Here is a 16074-nt window from a genome sequence, read left to right on the forward strand (position 1 = left end):
AGTCCGCAAAAGAAATAATTTTAGCAGAGCGTGGTTTCGATCCACGGACCTCTGGGTTATGGGCCCAGCACGCTTCCACTGCGCCACTCTGCTGCCTGGGGTTGCGCCGGCTCTTCGCCACGTGACGTGGGACACTTGGAAAGTGTTGTCTGCGTCGCTTTCACACGCCTGTATTTAATTGCGTATCATCTCCTACAGCTCTCAGCTTGACTTGTCTCGACTTTGCTCGACTGACGCTACGCTGACGCTTGCAGGCAGCGATATTTACCACGATCGACTCGACATGCAGCTGCGAGATGCACAGGAGCAACAAAGCACTCCACGGTGCGGCGACATACGAAATCCACTGCCCAGCTACGCGTCGGCAACTAACAAAACGCCGACCCTGCCAGGATTCGAACCTGGAATCTTCTGATCCGTAGTCAGACGCGTTATCCGTTGCGCCACAGGGCCAGTGGCAGCATTTCTTTCTACGAGACAAGTGCAATTCGCTAAGAAACGTGTTCTCCATGGCTGAGCAAGCTCCCAAGGAAGGTACCTTTCGTGCAGCTGCGTGGCCGCAGTGCGCCTGCAGAGCTTAGAGCTTGCCACGCATCTGCTCTCGCTGTTCGACAGGTAGCAGAAGGCAAGGCGCGCGTTTTCCCACGTTTTCTCGACGACGAGAGCCGGTTGATGTGCATGTAAGCGTAGCATATGAAACAAGAATAGCACGAAGCATTGGTAGTCAGGTGCCAAAGTCGCAGTATGGCATCAGGTGGCGATCGTATGTTTCTGTGGCCACCACTGGTTTGCAGCAAAGTGAATACCGCTAACTGAAAGCACTCTGTTGTAGCCCCAGTGGCGCAATTGGTTAGCGCACGGTACTTATAAGGCAGTAGCCGTGAGCAATGCCGGGGTTGTGAGTTCGAGCCTCACCTGGGGCATACTTTTATTTCTTAGCAGCTGTCTCTGACAGCAACAGGAGGCTAGGTTTGAGATGTATCAGCTATTTGAGTAACATAATTGTGCATTCGAGACGCTAGCTGCGTCTTCCTCGGTAGTATAGTGGTTAGTATCCCCGCCTGTCACGCGGGAGACCGGGGTTCGATTCCCCGCCGGGGAGGCACATCCGATTTGTAATTGCTGCTCTATCACTCGCCGAACTTAGTGTAGGTCGTTTGCGGCTACTAGCACCATATCTCTCGCACACAGGCACCTGTCTACAGCGCATCCTCGGTAGTATAGTGGTTAGTATCCCCGCCTGTCACGCGGGAGACCGGGGTTCGATTCCCCGCCGGGGAGATGCGATTTTTATCTCACAACCCTGTTCGAGTGTTGCGCGTATGTGGGTCGTAAGAGCATTAACTTTGCGATCGTGGAGTGTAGTTGGCGCAAAATCTTAAAAAATGCTACAACTTAGGAAGTGGTTCTCGCATTCTTCACATTTCAGAATTGCGGGGTATGCTGTTAACGCTGTATCAAAGCACCCCAGCCGACGCTGTGGGCGTAATAATCGAGCTCGGCACAGTCCGCAAAAGAAATAATTTTAGCAGAGCGTGGTTTCGATCCACGGACCTCTGGGTTATGGGCCCAGCACGCTTCCACTGCGCCACTCTGCTGCCTGGGGTTGCGCCGGCTCTTCGCCACGTGACGTGGGACACTTGGAAAGTGTTGTCTGCGTCGCTTTCACACGCCTGTATTTAATTGCGTATCATCTCCTACAGCTCTCAGCTTGACTTGTCTCGACTTTGCTCGACTGACGCTACGCTGACGCTTGCAGGCAGCGATATTTACCACGATCGACTCGACATGCAGCTGCGAGATGCACAGGAGCAACAAAGCACTCCACGGTGCGGCGACATACGAAATCCACTGCCCAGCTACGCGTCGGCAACTAACAAAACGCCGACCCTGCCAGGATTCGAACCTGGAATCTTCTGATCCGTAGTCAGACGCGTTATCCGTTGCGCCACAGGGCCAGTGGCAACATTTCTTTCTACGAGACAAGTGCAATTCGCTAAGAAACGTGTTCTCCATGGCTGAGCAAGCTCCCAAGGAAGGTACCTTTCGTGCAGCTGCGTGGCCGCAGTGCGCCTGCAGAGCTTAGAGCTTGCCACGCATCTGCTCTCGCTGTTCGACAGGTAGCAGAAGGCAAGGCGCGCGTTTTCCCACGTTTTCTCGACGACGAGAGCCGGTTGATGTGCATGTAAGCGTAGCATATGAAACAAGAATAGCACGAAGCATTGGTAGTCAGGTGCCAAAGTCGCAGTATGGCATCAGGTGGCGATCGTATGTTTCTGTGGCCACCACTGGTTTGCAGCAAAGTGAATACCGCTAACTGAAAGCACTCTGTTGTAGCCCCAGTGGCGCAATTGGTTAGCGCACGGTACTTATAAGGCAGTAGCCGTGAGCAATGCCGGGGTTGTGAGTTCGAGCCTCACCTGGGGCATACTTTTATTTCTTAGCAGCTGTCTCTGACAGCAACAGGAGGCTAGGTTTGAGATGTATCAGCTATTTGAGTAACATAATTGTGCATTCGAGACGCTAGCTGCGTCTTCCTCGGTAGTATAGTGGTTAGTATCCCCGCCTGTCACGCGGGAGACCGGGGTTCGATTCCCCGCCGGGGAGGCACATCCGATTTGTAATTGCTGCTCTATCACTCGCCGAACTTAGTGTAGGTCGTTTGCGGCTACTAGCACCATATCTCTCGCACACAGGCACCTGTCTACAGCGCATCCTCGGTAGTATAGTGGTTAGTATCCCCGCCTGTCACGCGGGAGACCGGGGTTCGATTCCCCGCCGGGGAGATGCGATTTTTATCTCACAACCCTGTTCGAGTGTTGCGCGTATGTGGGTCGTAAGAGCATTAACTTTGCGATCGTGGAGTGTAGTTGGCGCAAAATCTTAAAAAATGCTACAACTTAGGAAGTGGTTCTCGCATTCTTCACATTTCAGAATTGCGGGGTATGCTGTTAACGCTGTATCAAAGCACCCCAGCCGACGCTGTGGGCGTAATAATCGAGCTCGGCACAGTCCGCAAAAGAAATAATTTTAGCAGAGCGTGGTTTCGATCCACGGACCTCTGGGTTATGGGCCCAGCACGCTTCCACTGCGCCACTCTGCTGCCTGGGGTTGCGCCGGCTCTTCGCCACGTGACGTGGGACACTTGGAAAGTGTTGTCTGCGTCGCTTTCACACGCCTGTATTTAATTGCGTATCATCTCCTACAGCTCTCAGCTTGACTTGTCTCGACTTTGCTCGACTGACGCTACGCTGACGCTTGCAGGCAGCGATATTTACCACGATCGACTCGACATGCAGCTGCGAGATGCACAGGAGCAACAAAGCACTCCACGGTGCGGCGACATACGAAATCCACTGCCCAGCTACGCGTCGGCAACTAACAAAACGCCGACCCTGCCAGGATTCGAACCTGGAATCTTCTGATCCGCAGTCAGACGCGTTATCCGTTGCGCCACAGGGCCAGTGGCAGCATTTCTTTCTACGAGACAAGTGCAATTCGCTAAGAAACGTGTTCTCCATGGCTGAGCAAGCTCCCAAGGAAGGTACCTTTCGTGCAGCTGCGTGGCCGCAGTGCGCCTGCAGAGCTTAGAGCTTGCCACGCATCTGCTCTCGCTGTTCGACAGGTAGCAGAAGGCAAGGCGCGCGTTTTCCCACGTTTTCTCGACGACGAGAGCCGGTTGATGTGCATGTAAGCGTAGCATATGAAACAAGAATAGCACGAAGCATTGGTAGTCAGGTGCCAAAGTCGCAGTATGGCATCAGGTGGCGATCGTATGTTTCTGTGGCCACCACTGGTTTGCAGCAAAGTGAATACCGCTAACTGAAAGCACTCTGTTGTAGCCCCAGTGGCGCAATTGGTTAGCGCACGGTACTTATAAGGCAGTAGCCGTGAGCAATGCCGGGGTTGTGAGTTCGAGCCTCACCTGGGGCATACTTTTATTTCTTAGCAGCTGTCTCTGACAGCAACAGGAGGCTAGGTTTGAGATGTATCAGCTATTTGAGTAACATAATTGTGCATTCGAGACGCTAGCTGCGTCTTCCTCGGTAGTATAGTGGTTAGTATCCCCGCCTGTCACGCGGGAGACCGGGGTTCGATTCCCCGCCGGGGAGGCACATCCGATTTGTAATTGCTGCTCTATCACTCGCCGAACTTAGTGTAGGTCGTTTGCGGCTACTAGCACCATATCTCTCGCACACAGGCACCTGTCTACAGCGCATCCTCGGTAGTATAGTGGTTAGTATCCCCGCCTGTCACGCGGGAGACCGGGGTTCGATTCCCCGCCGGGGAGATGCGATTTTTATCTCACAACCCTGTTCGAGTGTTGCGCGTATGTGGGTCGTAAGAGCATTAACTTTGCGATCGTGGAGTGTAGTTGGCGCAAAATCTTAAAAAATGCTACAACTTAGGAAGTGGTTCTCGCATTCTTCACATTTCAGAATTGCGGGGTATGCTGTTAACGCTGTATCAAAGCACCCCAGCCGACGCTGTGGGCGTAATAATCGAGCTCGGCACAGTCCGCAAAAGAAATAATTTTAGCAGAGCGTGGTTTCGATCCACGGACCTCTGGGTTATGGGCCCAGCACGCTTCCACTGCGCCACTCTGCTGCCTGGGGTTGCGCCGGCTCTTCGCCACGTGACGTGGGACACTTGGAAAGTGTTGTCTGCGTCGCTTTCACACGCCTGTATTTAATTGCGTATCATCTCCTACAGCTCTCAGCTTGACTTGTCTCGACTTTGCTCGACTGACGCTACGCTGACGCTTGCAGGCAGCGATATTTACCACGATCGACTCGACATGCAGCTGCGAGATGCACAGGAGCAACAAAGCACTCCACGGTGCGGCGACATACGAAATCCACTGCCCAGCTACGCGTCGGCAACTAACAAAACGCCGACCCTGCCAGGATTCGAACCTGGAATCTTCTGATCCGTAGTCAGACGCGTTATCCGTTGCGCCACAGGGCCAGTGGCAGCATTTCTTTCTACGAGACAAGTGCAATTCGCTAAGAAACGTGTTCTCCATGGCTGAGCAAGCTCCCAAGGAAGGTACCTTTCGTGCAGCTGCGTGGCCGCAGTGCGCCTGCAGAGCTTAGAGCTTGCCACGCATCTGCTCTCGCTGTTCGACAGGTAGCAGAAGGCAAGGCGCGCGTTTTCCCACGTTTTCTCGACGACGAGAGCCGGTTGATGTGCATGTAAGCGTAGCATATGAAACAAGAATAGCACGAAGCATTGGTAGTCAGGTGCCAAAGTCGCAGTATGGCATCAGGTGGCGATCGTATGTTTCTGTGGCCACCACTGGTTTGCAGCAAAGTGAATACCGCTAACTGAAAGCACTCTGTTGTAGCCCCAGTGGCGCAATTGGTTAGCGCACGGTACTTATAAGGCAGTAGCCGTGAGCAATGCCGGGGTTGTGAGTTCGAGCCTCACCTGGGGCATACTTTTATTTCTTAGCAGCTGTCTCTGACAGCAACAGGAGGCTAGGTTTGAGATGTATCAGCTATTTGAGTAACATAATTGTGCATTCGAGACGCTAGCTGCGTCTTCCTCGGTAGTATAGTGGTTAGTATCCCCGCCTGTCACGCGGGAGACCGGGGTTCGATTCCCCGCCGGGGAGGCACATCCGATTTGTAATTGCTGCTCTATCACTCGCCGAACTTAGTGTAGGTCGTTTGCGGCTACTAGCACCATATCTCTCGCACACAGGCACCTGTCTACAGCGCATCCTCGGTAGTATAGTGGTTAGTATCCCCGCCTGTCACGCGGGAGACCGGGGTTCGATTCCCCGCCAGGGAGATGCGATTTTTATCTCACAACCCTGTTCGAGTGTTGCGCGTATGTGGGTCGTAAGAGCATTAACTTTGCGATCGTGGAGTGTAGTTGGCGCAAAATCTTAAAAAATGCTACAACTTAGGAAGTGGTTCTCGCATTCTTCACATTTCAGAATTGCGGGGTATGCTGTTAACGCTGTATCAAAGCACCCCAGCCGACGCTGTGGGCGTAATAATCGAGCTCGGCACAGTCCGCAAAAGAAATAATTTTAGCAGAGCGTGGTTTCGATCCACGGACCTCTGGGTTATGTGCCCAGCACGCTTCCACTGCGCCACTCTGCTGCCTGGGGTTGCGCCGGCTCTTCGCCACGTGACGTGGGACACTTGGAAAGTGTTGTCTGCGTCGCTTTCACACGCCTGTATTTAATTGCGTATCATCTCCTACAGCTCTCAGCTTGACTTGTCTCGACTTTGCTCGACTGACGCTACGCTGACGCTTGCAGGCAGCGATATTTACCACGATCGACTCGACATGCAGCTGCGAGATGCACAGGAGCAACAAAGCACTCCACGGTGCGGCGACATACGAAATCCACTGCCCAGCTACGCGTCGGCAACTAACAAAACGCCGACCCTGCCAGGATTCGAACCTGGAATCTTCTGATCCGTAGTCAGACGCGTTATCCGTTGCGCCACAGGGCCAGTGGCAGCATTTCTTTCTACGAGACAAGTGCAATTCGCTAAGAAACGTGTTCTCCATGGCTGAGCAAGCTCCCAAGGAAGGTACCTTTCGTGCAGCTGCGTGGCCGCAGTGCGCCTGCAGAGCTTAGAGCTTGCCACGCATCTGCTCTCGCTGTTCGACAGGTAGCAGAAGGCAAGGCGCGCGTTTTCCCACGTTTTCTCGACGACGAGAGCCGGTTGATGTGCATGTAAGCGTAGCATATGAAACAAGAATAGCACGAAGCATTGGTAGTCAGGTGCCAAAGTCGCAGTATGGCATCAGGTGGCGATCGTATGTTTCTGTGGCCACCACTGGTTTGCAGCAAAGTGAATACCGCTAACTGAAAGCACTCTGTTGTAGCCCCAGTGGCGCAATTGGTTAGCGCACGGTACTTATAAGGCAGTAGCCGTGAGCAATGCCGGGGTTGTGAGTTCGAGCCTCACCTGGGGCATACTTTTATTTCTTAGCAGCTGTCTCTGACAGCAACAGGAGGCTAGGTTTGAGATGTATCAGCTATTTGAGTAACATAATTGTGCATTCGAGACGCTAGCTGCGTCTTCCTCGGTAGTATAGTGGTTAGTATCCCCGCCTGTCACGCGGGAGACCGGGGTTCGATTCCCCGCCGGGGAGGCACATCCGATTTGTAATTGCTGCTCTATCACTCGCCGAACTTAGTGTAGGTCGTTTGCGGCTACTAGCACCATATCTCTCGCACACAGGCACCTGTCTACAGCGCATCCTCGGTAGTATAGTGGTTAGTATCCCCGCCTGTCACGCGGGAGACCGGGGTTCGATTCCCCGCCAGGGAGATGCGATTTTTATCTCACAACCCTGTTCGAGTGTTGCGCGTATGTGGGTCGTAAGAGCATTAACTTTGCGATCGTGGAGTGTAGTTGGCGCAAAATCTTAAAAAATGCTACAACTTAGGAAGTGGTTCTCGCATTCTTCACATTTCAGAATTGCGGGGTATGCTGTTAACGCTGTATCAAAGCACCCCAGCCGACGCTGTGGGCGTAATAATCGAGCTCGGCACAGTCCGCAAAAGAAATAATTTTAGCAGAGCGTGGTTTCGATCCACGGACCTCTGGGTTATGGGCCCAGCACGCTTCCACTGCGCCACTCTGCTGCCTGGGGTTGCGCCGGCTCTTCGCCACGTGACGTGGGACACTTGGAAAGTGTTGTCTGCGTCGCTTTCACACGCCTGTATTTAATTGCGTATCATCTCCTACAGCTCTCAGCTTGACTTGTCTCGACTTTGCTCGACTGACGCTACGCTGACGCTTGCAGGCAGCGATATTTACCACGATCGACTCGACATGCAGCTGCGAGATGCACAGGAGCAACAAAGCACTCCACGGTGCGGCGACATACGAAATCCACTGCCCAGCTACGCGTCGGCAACTAACAAAACGCCGACCCTGCCAGGATTCGAACCTGGAATCTTCTGATCCGTAGTCAGACGCGTTATCCGTTGCGCCACAGGGCCAGTGGCAGCATTTCTTTCTACGAGACAAGTGCAATTCGCTAAGAAACGTGTTCTCCATGGCTGAGCAAGCTCCCAAGGAAGGTACCTTTCGTGCAGCTGCGTGGCCGCAGTGCGCCTGCAGAGCTTAGAGCTTGCCACGCATCTGCTCTCGCTGTTCGACAGGTAGCAGAAGGCAAGGCGCGCGTTTTCCCACGTTTTCTCGACGACGAGAGCCGGTTGATGTGCATGTAAGCGTAGCATATGAAACAAGAATAGCACGAAGCATTGGTAGTCAGGTGCCAAAGTCGCAGTATGGCATCAGGTGGCGATCGTATGTTTCTGTGGCCACCACTGGTTTGCAGCAAAGTGAATACCGCTAACTGAAAGCACTCTGTTGTAGCCCCAGTGGCGCAATTGGTTAGCGCACGGTACTTATAAGGCAGTAGCCGTGAGCAATGCCGGGGTTGTGAGTTCGAGCCTCACCTGGGGCATACTTTTATTTCTTAGCAGCTGTCTCTGACAGCAACAGGAGGCTAGGTTTGAGATGTATCAGCTATTTGAGTAACATAATTGTGCATTCGAGACGCTAGCTGCGTCTTCCTCGGTAGTATAGTGGTTAGTATCCCCGCCTGTCACGCGGGAGACCGGGGTTCGATTCCCCGCCGGGGAGGCACATCCGATTTGTAATTGCTGCTCTATCACTCGCCGAACTTAGTGTAGGTCGTTTGCGGCTACTAGCACCATATCTCTCGCACACAGGCACCTGTCTACAGCGCATCCTCGGTAGTATAGTGGTTAGTATCCCCGCCTGTCACGCGGGAGACCGGGGTTCGATTCCCCGCCGGGGAGATGCGATTTTTATCTCACAACCCTGTTCGAGTGTTGCGCGTATGTGGGTCGTAAGAGCATTAACTTTGCGATCGTGGAGTGTAGTTGGCGCAAAATCTTAAAAAATGCTACAACTTAGGAAGTGGTTCTCGCATTCTTCACATTTCAGAATTGCGGGGTATGCTGTTAACGCTGTATCAAAGCACCCCAGCCGACGCTGTGGGCGTAATAATCGAGCTCGGCACAGTCCGCAAAAGAAATAATTTTAGCAGAGCGTGGTTTCGATCCACGGACCTCTGGGTTATGGGCCCAGCACGCTTCCACTGCGCCACTCTGCTGCCTGGGGTTGCGCCGGCTCTTCGCCACGTGACGTGGGACACTTGGAAAGTGTTGTCTGCGTCGCTTTCACACGCCTGTATTTAATTGCGTATCATCTCCTACAGCTCTCAGCTTGACTTGTCTCGACTTTGCTCGACTGACGCTACGCTGACGCTTGCAGGCAGCGATATTTACCACGATCGACTCGACATGCAGCTGCGAGATGCACAGGAGCAACAAAGCACTCCACGGTGCGGCGACATACGAAATCCACTGCCCAGCTACGCGTCGGCAACTAACAAAACGCCGACCCTGCCAGGATTCGAACCTGGAATCTTCTGATCCGTAGTCAGACGCGTTATCCGTTGCGCCACAGGGCCAGTGGCAGCATTTCTTTCTACGAGACAAGTGCAATTCGCTAAGAAACGTGTTCTCCATGGCTGAGCAAGCTCCCAAGGAAGGTACCTTTCGTGCAGCTGCGTGGCCGCAGTGCGCCTGCAGAGCTTAGAGCTTGCCACGCATCTGCTCTCGCTGTTCGACAGGTAGCAGAAGGCAAGGCGCGCGTTTTCCCACGTTTTCTCGACGACGAGAGCCGGTTGATGTGCATGTAAGCGTAGCATATGAAACAAGAATAGCACGAAGCATTGGTAGTCAGGTGCCAAAGTCGCAGTATGGCATCAGGTGGCGATCGTATGTTTCTGTGGCCACCACTGGTTTGCAGCAAAGTGAATACCGCTAACTGAAAGCACTCTGTTGTAGCCCCAGTGGCGCAATTGGTTAGCGCACGGTACTTATAAGGCAGTAGCCGTGAGCAATGCCGGGGTTGTGAGTTCGAGCCTCACCTGGGGCATACTTTTATTTCTTAGCAGCTGTCTCTGACAGCAACAGGAGGCTAGGTTTGAGATGTATCAGCTATTTGAGTAACATAATTGTGCATTCGAGACGCTAGCTGCGTCTTCCTCGGTAGTATAGTGGTTAGTATCCCCGCCTGTCACGCGGGAGACCGGGGTTCGATTCCCCGCCGGGGAGGCACATCCGATTTGTAATTGCTGCTCTATCACTCGCCGAACTTAGTGTAGGTCGTTTGCGGCTACTAGCACCATATCTCTCGCACACAGGCACCTGTCTACAGCGCATCCTCGGTAGTATAGTGGTTAGTATCCCCGCCTGTCACGCGGGAGACCGGGGTTCGATTCCCCGCCGGGGAGATGCGATTTTTATCTCACAACCCTGTTCGAGTGTTGCGCGTATGTGGGTCGTAAGAGCATTAACTTTGCGATCGTGGAGTGTAGTTGGCGCAAAATCTTAAAAAATGCTACAACTTAGGAAGTGGTTCTCGCATTCTTCACATTTCAGAATTGCGGGGTATGCTGTTAACGCTGTATCAAAGCACCCCAGCCGACGCTGTGGGCGTAATAATCGAGCTCGGCACAGTCCGCAAAAGAAATAATTTTAGCAGAGCGTGGTTTCGATCCACGGACCTCTGGGTTATGGGCCCAGCACGCTTCCACTGCGCCACTCTGCTGCCTGGGGTTGCGCCGGCTCTTCGCCACGTGACGTGGGACACTTGGAAAGTGTTGTCTGCGTCGCTTTCACACGCCTGTATTTAATTGCGTATCATCTCCTACAGCTCTCAGCTTGACTTGTCTCGACTTTGCTCGACTGACGCTACGCTGACGCTTGCAGGCAGCGATATTTACCACGATCGACTCGACATGCAGCTGCGAGATGCACAGGAGCAACAAAGCACTCCACGGTGCGGCGACATACGAAATCCACTGCCCAGCTACGCGTCGGCAACTAACAAAACGCCGACCCTGCCAGGATTCGAACCTGGAATCTTCTGATCCGTAGTCAGACGCGTTATCCGTTGCGCCACAGGGCCAGTGGCAACATTTCTTTCTACGAGACAAGTGCAATTCGCTAAGAAACGTGTTCTCCATGGCTGAGCAAGCTCCCAAGGAAGGTACCTTTCGTGCAGCTGCGTGGCCGCAGTGCGCCTGCAGAGCTTAGAGCTTGCCACGCATCTGCTCTCGCTGTTCGACAGGTAGCAGAAGGCAAGGCGCGCGTTTTCCCACGTTTTCTCGACGACGAGAGCCGGTTGATGTGCATGTAAGCGTAGCATATGAAACAAGAATAGCACGAAGCATTGGTAGTCAGGTGCCAAAGTCGCAGTATGGCATCAGGTGGCGATCGTATGTTTCTGTGGCCACCACTGGTTTGCAGCAAAGTGAATACCGCTAACTGAAAGCACTCTGTTGTAGCCCCAGTGGCGCAATTGGTTAGCGCACGGTACTTATAAGGCAGTAGCCGTGAGCAATGCCGGGGTTGTGAGTTCGAGCCTCACCTGGGGCATACTTTTATTTCTTAGCAGCTGTCTCTGACAGCAACAGGAGGCTAGGTTTGAGATGTATCAGCTATTTGAGTAACATAATTGTGCATTCGAGACGCTAGCTGCGTCTTCCTCGGTAGTATAGTGGTTAGTATCCCCGCCTGTCACGCGGGAGACCGGGGTTCGATTCCCCGCCGGGGAGGCACATCCGATTTGTAATTGCTGCTCTATCACTCGCCGAACTTAGTGTAGGTCGTTTGCGGCTACTAGCACCATATCTCTCGCACACAGGCACCTGTCTACAGCGCATCCTCGGTAGTATAGTGGTTAGTATCCCCGCCTGTCACGCGGGAGACCGGGGTTCGATTCCCCGCCGGGGAGATGCGATTTTTATCTCACAACCCTGTTCTAGTGTTGCGCGTATGTGGGTCGTAAGAGCATTAACTTTGCGATCGTGGAGTGTAGTTGGCGCAAAATCTTAAAAAATGCTACAACTTAGGAAGTGGTTCTCGCATTCTTCACATTTCAGAATTGCGGGGTATGCTGTTAACGCTGTATCAAAGCACCCCAGCCGACGCTGTGGGCGTAATAATCGAGCTCGGCACAGTCCGCAAAAGAAATAATTTTAGCAGAGCGTGGTTTCGATCCACGGACCTCTGGGTTATGGGCCCAGCACGCTTCCACTGCGCCACTCTGCTGCCTGGGGTTGCGCCGGCTCTTCGCCACGTGACGTGGGACACTTGGAAAGTGTTGTCTGCGTCGCTTTCACACGCCTGTATTTAATTGCGTATCATCTCCTACAGCTCTCAGCTTGACTTGTCTCGACTTTGCTCGACTGACGCTACGCTGACGCTTGCAGGCAGCGATATTTACCACGATCGACTCGACATGCAGCTGCGAGATGCACAGGAGCAACAAAGCACTCCACGGTGCGGCGACATACGAAATCCACTGCCCAGCTACGCGTCGGCAACTAACAAAACGCCGACCCTGCCAGGATTCGAACCTGGAATCTTCTGATCCGTAGTCAGACGCGTTATCCGTTGCGCCACAGGGCCAGTGGCAGCATTTCTTTCTACGAGACAAGTGCAATTCGCTAAGAAACGTGTTCTCCATGGCTGAGCAAGCTCCCAAGGAAGGTACCTTTCGTGCAGCTGCGTGGCCGCAGTGCGCCTGCAGAGCTTAGAGCTTGCCACGCATCTGCTCTCGCTGTTCGACAGGTAGCAGAAGGCAAGGCGCGCGTTTTCCCACGTTTTCTCGACGACGAGAGCCGGTTGATGTGCATGTAAGCGTAGCATATGAAACAAGAATAGCACGAAGCATTGGTAGTCAGGTGCCAAAGTCGCAGTATGGCATCAGGTGGCGATCGTATGTTTCTGTGGCCACCACTGGTTTGCAGCAAAGTGAATACCGCTAACTGAAAGCACTCTGTTGTAGCCCCAGTGGCGCAATTGGTTAGCGCACGGTACTTATAAGGCAGTAGCCGTGAGCAATGCCGGGGTTGTGAGTTCGAGCCTCACCTGGGGCATACTTTTATTTCTTAGCAGCTGTCTCTGACAGCAACAGGAGGCTAGGTTTGAGATGTATCAGCTATTTGAGTAACATAATTGTGCATTCGAGACGCTAGCTGCGTCTTCCTCGGTAGTATAGTGGTTAGTATCCCCGCCTGTCACGCGGGAGACCGGGGTTCGATTCCCCGCCGGGGAGGCACATCCGATTTGTAATTGCTGCTCTATCACTCGCCGAACTTAGTGTAGGTCGTTTGCGGCTACTAGCACCATATCTCTCGCACACAGGCACCTGTCTACAGCGCATCCTCGGTAGTATAGTGGTTAGTATCCCCGCCTGTCACGCGGGAGACCGGGGTTCGATTCCCCGCCGGGGAGATGCGATTTTTATCTCACAACCCTGTTCGAGTGTTGCGCGTATGTGGGTCGTAAGAGCATTAACTTTGCGATCGTGGAGTGTAGTTGGCGCAAAATCTTAAAAAATGCTACAACTTAGGAAGTGGTTCTCGCATTCTTCACATTTCAGAATTGCGGGGTATGCTGTTAACGCTGTATCAAAGCACCCCAGCCGACGCTGTGGGCGTAATAATCGAGCTCGGCACAGTCCGCAAAAGAAATAATTTTAGCAGAGCGTGGTTTCGATCCACGGACCTCTGGGTTATGGGCCCAGCACGCTTCCACTGCGCCACTCTGCTGCCTGGGGTTGCGCCGGCTCTTCGCCACGTGACGTGGGACACTTGGAAAGTGTTGTCTGCGTCGCTTTCACACGCCTGTATTTAATTGCGTATCATCTCCTACAGCTCTCAGCTTGACTTGTCTCGACTTTGCTCGACTGACGCTACGCTGACGCTTGCAGGCAGCGATATTTACCACGATCGACTCGACATGCAGCTGCGAGATGCACAGGAGCAACAAAGCACTCCACGGTGCGGCGACATACGAAATCCACTGCCCAGCTACGCGTCGGCAACTAACAAAACGCCGACCCTGCCAGGATTCGAACCTGGAATCTTCTGATCCGTAGTCAGACGCGTTATCCGTTGCGCCACAGGGCCAGTGGCAGCATTTCTTTCTACGAGACAAGTGCAGTTCGCTAAGAAACGTGTTCTCCATGGCTGAGCAAGCTCCCAAGGAAGGTACCTTTCGTGCAGCTGCGTGGCCGCAGTGCGCCTGCAGAGCTTAGAGCTTGCCACGCATCTGCTCTCGCTGTTCGACAGGTAGCAGAAGGCAAGGCGCGCGTTTTCCCACGTTTTCTCGACGACGAGAGCCGGTTGATGTGCATGTAAGCGTAGCATATGAAACAAGAATAGCACGAAGCATTGGTAGTCAGGTGCCAAAGTCGCAGTATGGCATCAGGTGGCGATCGTATGTTTCTGTGGCCACCACTGGTTTGCAGCAAAGTGAATACCGCTAACTGAAAGCACTCTGTTGTAGCCCCAGTGGCGCAATTGGTTAGCGCACGGTACTTATAAGGCAGTAGCCGTGAGCAATGCCGGGGTTGTGAGTTCGAGCCTCACCTGGGGCATACTTTTATTTCTTAGCAGCTGTCTCTGACAGCAACAGGAGGCTAGGTTTGAGATGTATCAGCTATTTGAGTAACATAATTGTGCATTCGAGACGCTAGCTGCGTCTTCCTCGGTAGTATAGTGGTTAGTATCCCCGCCTGTCACGCGGGAGACCGGGGTTCGATTCCCCGCCGGGGAGGCACATCCGATTTGTAATTGCTGCTCTATCACTCGCCGAACTTAGTGTAGGTCGTTTGCGGCTACTAGCACCATATCTCTCGCACACAGGCACCTGTCTACAGCGCATCCTCGGTAGTATAGTGGTTAGTATCCCCGCCTGTCACGCGGGAGACCGGGGTTCGATTCCCCGCCGGGGAGATGCGATTTTTATCTCACAACCCTGTTCGAGTGTTGCGCGTATGTGGGTCGTAAGAGCATTAACTTTGCGATCGTGGAGTGTAGTTGGCGCAAAATCTTAAAAAATGCTACAACTTAGGAAGTGGTTCTCGCATTCTTCACATTTCAGAATTGCGGGGTATGCTGTTAACGCTGTATCAAAGCACCCCAGCCGACGCTGTGGGCGTAATAATCGAGCTCGGCACAGTCCGCAAAAGAAATAATTTTAGCAGAGCGTGGTTTCGATCCACGGACCTCTGGGTTATGGGCCCAGCACGCTTCCACTGCGCCACTCTGCTGCCTGGGGTTGCGCCGGCTCTTCGCCACGTGACGTGGGACACTTGGAAAGTGTTGTCTGCGTCGCTTTCACACGCCTGTATTTAATTGCGTATCATCTCCTACAGCTCTCAGCTTGACTTGTCTCGACTTTGCTCGACTGACGCTACGCTGACGCTTGCAGGCAGCGATATTTACCACGATCGACTCGACATGCAGCTGCGAGATGCACAGGAGCAACAAAGCACTCCACGGTGCGGCGACATACGAAATCCACTGCCCAGCTACGCGTCGGCAACTAACAAAACGCCGACCCTGCCAGGATTCGAACCTGGAATCTTCTGATCCGTAGTCAGACGCGTTATCCGTTGCGCCACAGGGCCAGTGGCAGCATTTCTTTCTACGAGACAAGTGCAATTCGCTAAGAAACGTGTTCTCCATGGCTGAGCAAGCTCCCAAGGAAGGTACCTTTCGTGCAGCTGCGTGGCCGCAGTGCGCCTGCAGAGCTTAGAGCTTGCCACGCATCTGCTCTCGCTGTTCGACAGGTAGCAGAAGGCAAGGCGCGCGTTTTCCCACGTTTTCTCGACGACGAGAGCCGGTTGATGTGCATGTAAGCGTAGCATATGAAACAAGAATAGCACGAAGCATTGGTAGTCAGGTGCCAAAGTCGCAGTATGGCATCAGGTGGCGATCGTATGTTTCTGTGGCCACCACTGGTTTGCAGCAAAGTGAATACCGCTAACTGAAAGCACTCTGTTGTAGCCCCAGTGGCGCAATTGGTTAGCGCACGGTACTTATAAGGCAGTAGCCGTGAGCAATGCCGGGGTTGTGAGTTCGAGCCTCACCTGGGGCATACTTTTATTTCTTAGCAGCTGTCTCTGACAGCAACAGGAGGCTAGGTTTGAGATGTATCAGCTATTTGAGTAACATAATTGTGCATTCGAGACGCTAGCT

General features: G+C 53.2%; 52 non-coding genes across 52 annotated transcripts; 31 read left to right on the forward strand and 21 right to left on the reverse strand.

Annotated features, from left to right (window-relative positions):
- Positions 1-21: 21 nt before the first annotated feature.
- On the reverse strand, positions 22-93 carry Trnam-cau. The gene has a single exon. It is a non-coding gene; the product is annotated as a tRNA-Met (tRNA).
- Positions 94-380: 287 nt separating this feature from the next.
- On the reverse strand, positions 381-453 carry Trnar-acg. Its single transcript has one exon. It is a non-coding gene; the product is annotated as a tRNA-Arg (tRNA).
- Positions 454-831: 378 nt separating this feature from the next.
- Positions 832-923, forward strand: Trnai-uau. Its single transcript is given in 2 exon segments — positions 832-869; positions 888-923. It is a non-coding gene; the product is annotated as a tRNA-Ile (tRNA).
- Positions 924-1030: 107 nt separating this feature from the next.
- On the forward strand, positions 1031-1102 carry Trnad-guc. The gene has a single exon. It is a non-coding gene; the product is annotated as a tRNA-Asp (tRNA).
- Positions 1103-1209: 107 nt separating this feature from the next.
- Positions 1210-1281, forward strand: Trnad-guc. Its single transcript has one exon. It is a non-coding gene; the product is annotated as a tRNA-Asp (tRNA).
- A 245-nt stretch (positions 1282-1526) lies between these two features.
- Positions 1527-1598, reverse strand: Trnam-cau. The gene has a single exon. It is a non-coding gene; the product is annotated as a tRNA-Met (tRNA).
- Positions 1599-1885: 287 nt separating this feature from the next.
- Positions 1886-1958, reverse strand: Trnar-acg. The gene has a single exon. It is a non-coding gene; the product is annotated as a tRNA-Arg (tRNA).
- A 378-nt stretch (positions 1959-2336) lies between these two features.
- Trnai-uau lies at positions 2337-2428 on the forward strand. The gene is given in 2 exon segments: positions 2337-2374; positions 2393-2428. It is a non-coding gene; the product is annotated as a tRNA-Ile (tRNA).
- A 107-nt stretch (positions 2429-2535) lies between these two features.
- Trnad-guc lies at positions 2536-2607 on the forward strand. The gene has a single exon. It is a non-coding gene; the product is annotated as a tRNA-Asp (tRNA).
- Positions 2608-2714: 107 nt separating this feature from the next.
- On the forward strand, positions 2715-2786 carry Trnad-guc. The gene has a single exon. It is a non-coding gene; the product is annotated as a tRNA-Asp (tRNA).
- A 245-nt stretch (positions 2787-3031) lies between these two features.
- Trnam-cau lies at positions 3032-3103 on the reverse strand. Its single transcript has one exon. It is a non-coding gene; the product is annotated as a tRNA-Met (tRNA).
- A 287-nt stretch (positions 3104-3390) lies between these two features.
- Positions 3391-3463, reverse strand: Trnar-gcg. Its single transcript has one exon. It is a non-coding gene; the product is annotated as a tRNA-Arg (tRNA).
- A 378-nt stretch (positions 3464-3841) lies between these two features.
- Trnai-uau lies at positions 3842-3933 on the forward strand. Its single transcript is given in 2 exon segments — positions 3842-3879; positions 3898-3933. It is a non-coding gene; the product is annotated as a tRNA-Ile (tRNA).
- Positions 3934-4040: 107 nt separating this feature from the next.
- On the forward strand, positions 4041-4112 carry Trnad-guc. The gene has a single exon. It is a non-coding gene; the product is annotated as a tRNA-Asp (tRNA).
- Positions 4113-4219: 107 nt separating this feature from the next.
- On the forward strand, positions 4220-4291 carry Trnad-guc. Its single transcript has one exon. It is a non-coding gene; the product is annotated as a tRNA-Asp (tRNA).
- Positions 4292-4536: 245 nt separating this feature from the next.
- On the reverse strand, positions 4537-4608 carry Trnam-cau. Its single transcript has one exon. It is a non-coding gene; the product is annotated as a tRNA-Met (tRNA).
- A 287-nt stretch (positions 4609-4895) lies between these two features.
- Positions 4896-4968, reverse strand: Trnar-acg. Its single transcript has one exon. It is a non-coding gene; the product is annotated as a tRNA-Arg (tRNA).
- A 378-nt stretch (positions 4969-5346) lies between these two features.
- Trnai-uau lies at positions 5347-5438 on the forward strand. The gene is given in 2 exon segments: positions 5347-5384; positions 5403-5438. It is a non-coding gene; the product is annotated as a tRNA-Ile (tRNA).
- A 107-nt stretch (positions 5439-5545) lies between these two features.
- On the forward strand, positions 5546-5617 carry Trnad-guc. The gene has a single exon. It is a non-coding gene; the product is annotated as a tRNA-Asp (tRNA).
- A 107-nt stretch (positions 5618-5724) lies between these two features.
- On the forward strand, positions 5725-5796 carry Trnad-guc. The gene has a single exon. It is a non-coding gene; the product is annotated as a tRNA-Asp (tRNA).
- Positions 5797-6400: 604 nt separating this feature from the next.
- On the reverse strand, positions 6401-6473 carry Trnar-acg. The gene has a single exon. It is a non-coding gene; the product is annotated as a tRNA-Arg (tRNA).
- Positions 6474-6851: 378 nt separating this feature from the next.
- Positions 6852-6943, forward strand: Trnai-uau. The gene is given in 2 exon segments: positions 6852-6889; positions 6908-6943. It is a non-coding gene; the product is annotated as a tRNA-Ile (tRNA).
- Positions 6944-7050: 107 nt separating this feature from the next.
- On the forward strand, positions 7051-7122 carry Trnad-guc. The gene has a single exon. It is a non-coding gene; the product is annotated as a tRNA-Asp (tRNA).
- Positions 7123-7229: 107 nt separating this feature from the next.
- Trnad-guc lies at positions 7230-7301 on the forward strand. The gene has a single exon. It is a non-coding gene; the product is annotated as a tRNA-Asp (tRNA).
- Positions 7302-7546: 245 nt separating this feature from the next.
- Positions 7547-7618, reverse strand: Trnam-cau. The gene has a single exon. It is a non-coding gene; the product is annotated as a tRNA-Met (tRNA).
- A 287-nt stretch (positions 7619-7905) lies between these two features.
- Trnar-acg lies at positions 7906-7978 on the reverse strand. The gene has a single exon. It is a non-coding gene; the product is annotated as a tRNA-Arg (tRNA).
- A 378-nt stretch (positions 7979-8356) lies between these two features.
- On the forward strand, positions 8357-8448 carry Trnai-uau. Its single transcript is given in 2 exon segments — positions 8357-8394; positions 8413-8448. It is a non-coding gene; the product is annotated as a tRNA-Ile (tRNA).
- A 107-nt stretch (positions 8449-8555) lies between these two features.
- On the forward strand, positions 8556-8627 carry Trnad-guc. Its single transcript has one exon. It is a non-coding gene; the product is annotated as a tRNA-Asp (tRNA).
- A 107-nt stretch (positions 8628-8734) lies between these two features.
- Trnad-guc lies at positions 8735-8806 on the forward strand. Its single transcript has one exon. It is a non-coding gene; the product is annotated as a tRNA-Asp (tRNA).
- A 245-nt stretch (positions 8807-9051) lies between these two features.
- Positions 9052-9123, reverse strand: Trnam-cau. Its single transcript has one exon. It is a non-coding gene; the product is annotated as a tRNA-Met (tRNA).
- Positions 9124-9410: 287 nt separating this feature from the next.
- Positions 9411-9483, reverse strand: Trnar-acg. Its single transcript has one exon. It is a non-coding gene; the product is annotated as a tRNA-Arg (tRNA).
- Positions 9484-9861: 378 nt separating this feature from the next.
- On the forward strand, positions 9862-9953 carry Trnai-uau. Its single transcript is given in 2 exon segments — positions 9862-9899; positions 9918-9953. It is a non-coding gene; the product is annotated as a tRNA-Ile (tRNA).
- A 107-nt stretch (positions 9954-10060) lies between these two features.
- On the forward strand, positions 10061-10132 carry Trnad-guc. Its single transcript has one exon. It is a non-coding gene; the product is annotated as a tRNA-Asp (tRNA).
- Positions 10133-10239: 107 nt separating this feature from the next.
- Trnad-guc lies at positions 10240-10311 on the forward strand. The gene has a single exon. It is a non-coding gene; the product is annotated as a tRNA-Asp (tRNA).
- Positions 10312-10556: 245 nt separating this feature from the next.
- Positions 10557-10628, reverse strand: Trnam-cau. Its single transcript has one exon. It is a non-coding gene; the product is annotated as a tRNA-Met (tRNA).
- A 287-nt stretch (positions 10629-10915) lies between these two features.
- On the reverse strand, positions 10916-10988 carry Trnar-acg. Its single transcript has one exon. It is a non-coding gene; the product is annotated as a tRNA-Arg (tRNA).
- Positions 10989-11366: 378 nt separating this feature from the next.
- Trnai-uau lies at positions 11367-11458 on the forward strand. The gene is given in 2 exon segments: positions 11367-11404; positions 11423-11458. It is a non-coding gene; the product is annotated as a tRNA-Ile (tRNA).
- Positions 11459-11565: 107 nt separating this feature from the next.
- On the forward strand, positions 11566-11637 carry Trnad-guc. Its single transcript has one exon. It is a non-coding gene; the product is annotated as a tRNA-Asp (tRNA).
- Positions 11638-11744: 107 nt separating this feature from the next.
- Trnad-guc lies at positions 11745-11816 on the forward strand. Its single transcript has one exon. It is a non-coding gene; the product is annotated as a tRNA-Asp (tRNA).
- Positions 11817-12061: 245 nt separating this feature from the next.
- On the reverse strand, positions 12062-12133 carry Trnam-cau. Its single transcript has one exon. It is a non-coding gene; the product is annotated as a tRNA-Met (tRNA).
- Positions 12134-12420: 287 nt separating this feature from the next.
- Trnar-acg lies at positions 12421-12493 on the reverse strand. The gene has a single exon. It is a non-coding gene; the product is annotated as a tRNA-Arg (tRNA).
- A 378-nt stretch (positions 12494-12871) lies between these two features.
- On the forward strand, positions 12872-12963 carry Trnai-uau. Its single transcript is given in 2 exon segments — positions 12872-12909; positions 12928-12963. It is a non-coding gene; the product is annotated as a tRNA-Ile (tRNA).
- A 107-nt stretch (positions 12964-13070) lies between these two features.
- Trnad-guc lies at positions 13071-13142 on the forward strand. The gene has a single exon. It is a non-coding gene; the product is annotated as a tRNA-Asp (tRNA).
- A 107-nt stretch (positions 13143-13249) lies between these two features.
- On the forward strand, positions 13250-13321 carry Trnad-guc. Its single transcript has one exon. It is a non-coding gene; the product is annotated as a tRNA-Asp (tRNA).
- Positions 13322-13566: 245 nt separating this feature from the next.
- Trnam-cau lies at positions 13567-13638 on the reverse strand. Its single transcript has one exon. It is a non-coding gene; the product is annotated as a tRNA-Met (tRNA).
- A 287-nt stretch (positions 13639-13925) lies between these two features.
- Trnar-acg lies at positions 13926-13998 on the reverse strand. The gene has a single exon. It is a non-coding gene; the product is annotated as a tRNA-Arg (tRNA).
- A 378-nt stretch (positions 13999-14376) lies between these two features.
- Positions 14377-14468, forward strand: Trnai-uau. Its single transcript is given in 2 exon segments — positions 14377-14414; positions 14433-14468. It is a non-coding gene; the product is annotated as a tRNA-Ile (tRNA).
- A 107-nt stretch (positions 14469-14575) lies between these two features.
- Trnad-guc lies at positions 14576-14647 on the forward strand. The gene has a single exon. It is a non-coding gene; the product is annotated as a tRNA-Asp (tRNA).
- A 107-nt stretch (positions 14648-14754) lies between these two features.
- Trnad-guc lies at positions 14755-14826 on the forward strand. The gene has a single exon. It is a non-coding gene; the product is annotated as a tRNA-Asp (tRNA).
- Positions 14827-15071: 245 nt separating this feature from the next.
- Positions 15072-15143, reverse strand: Trnam-cau. Its single transcript has one exon. It is a non-coding gene; the product is annotated as a tRNA-Met (tRNA).
- A 287-nt stretch (positions 15144-15430) lies between these two features.
- Positions 15431-15503, reverse strand: Trnar-acg. Its single transcript has one exon. It is a non-coding gene; the product is annotated as a tRNA-Arg (tRNA).
- Positions 15504-15881: 378 nt separating this feature from the next.
- Trnai-uau lies at positions 15882-15973 on the forward strand. Its single transcript is given in 2 exon segments — positions 15882-15919; positions 15938-15973. It is a non-coding gene; the product is annotated as a tRNA-Ile (tRNA).
- The last annotated feature ends 101 nt before the right edge of the window (positions 15974-16074 follow it).

Source organism: Schistocerca americana, chromosome 8, assembly GCF_021461395.2.
Source record: "Schistocerca americana isolate TAMUIC-IGC-003095 chromosome 8, iqSchAmer2.1, whole genome shotgun sequence".
In the NCBI taxonomy this organism is placed as follows: Eukaryota; Metazoa; Arthropoda; class Insecta; order Orthoptera; family Acrididae; genus Schistocerca; species Schistocerca americana.